This window comes from Apis dorsata, unplaced genomic scaffold, assembly GCF_000469605.1.
Source record: "Apis dorsata unplaced genomic scaffold, Apis dorsata 1.3 scaffold_286, whole genome shotgun sequence".
Classification (NCBI taxonomy): domain Eukaryota; kingdom Metazoa; phylum Arthropoda; class Insecta; order Hymenoptera; family Apidae; genus Apis; species Apis dorsata.
The window spans coordinates 175744-176549 of record NW_006263561.1 but is presented as its reverse complement, the minus strand read 5'-3'; the positions used below and the strand labels follow the sequence as shown (position 1 = coordinate 176549).

Sequence of the window (806 nt, the reverse complement as noted above, 5' to 3'; positions counted from 1 at the left end):
TCTCTCTCTCTCTCTCTCTCTCTCTCTCTCTCTCTGTTGATGAGTTTCAATCAGTTTTAACGGTGAGGATTTTGGAGGATTTTTTTTTTCGTGGTTTCACCTTTGAAAAAAGCGTAAATCTTTTTTGCACGGATTTATATTCTTTTCGATCGATATCCTTTTTAATAAGAGCAATAAAAAAAATATTGCTGCGGAGGGACAAGAATAATTGCAAAATGTTCTTTATTTTATCCATATAATAATTTTCTCTACTCCATCGATTCAATTCATTTTCAACTCGTTCGAATATCGAGTCTAGAACAATCGGTTTTAAGTTTATCGAGCGTGTCAACCACGATAATCGTCACACTGGAATTCTATATTTTTATTTTCTCGACGTAATTTGTTCAACAATTTTAAATTGCTCGCCTCTACCATTTTGTTGTGTCCTCTTTACCGTAAAAAAAAAAAAAAAAAAAAAGAAAAAGAAGAAAAAAAGGCAAAAATAATAGTCCCTTATATTTTCAACGCGTCCCCTTGGACGGGCATATTTTCAACCGGTAGCGGCAGGGTTAGGGCGCATCCTTTCCAGAGTAATATACGCGCAGACAGGCGCATCGAACCTTTTCAAAGTTGGATTTCCGGGCTACACTCTGGCGTCATTTGCATTTGGTAAAAAGCACGCGACACCGGCAGACTAACGCGTAAAAATTGTAACGCGCGTACAGGCGTATGCGGCATACGTTTCCCGAAAGAAAGAAAGAAAAGGGAGAGAGAGAGAGAGAGAGAAAAAAAAAATCGCGGCAATATCTGGGCCCGAAGAACGC

The 806-nt window shown here is 38.6% G+C and overlaps 1 protein-coding gene and 1 long non-coding RNA gene across 4 annotated transcripts in view; one reads left to right on the top strand and one right to left on the bottom strand.

The window, feature by feature from the left end:
* LOC102672945 (kin of IRRE-like protein 2) overlaps positions 1-806 on the top strand; it is a 123898-nt gene that overhangs the window by 67363 nt on the left and 55729 nt on the right. The gene's annotated exons all lie outside the window — the stretch shown is intronic.
* The window catches only part of LOC102672845, a 104706-nt gene that overhangs the window by 48783 nt on the left and 55117 nt on the right, over positions 1-806 (bottom strand). The gene's annotated exons all lie outside the window — the stretch shown is intronic.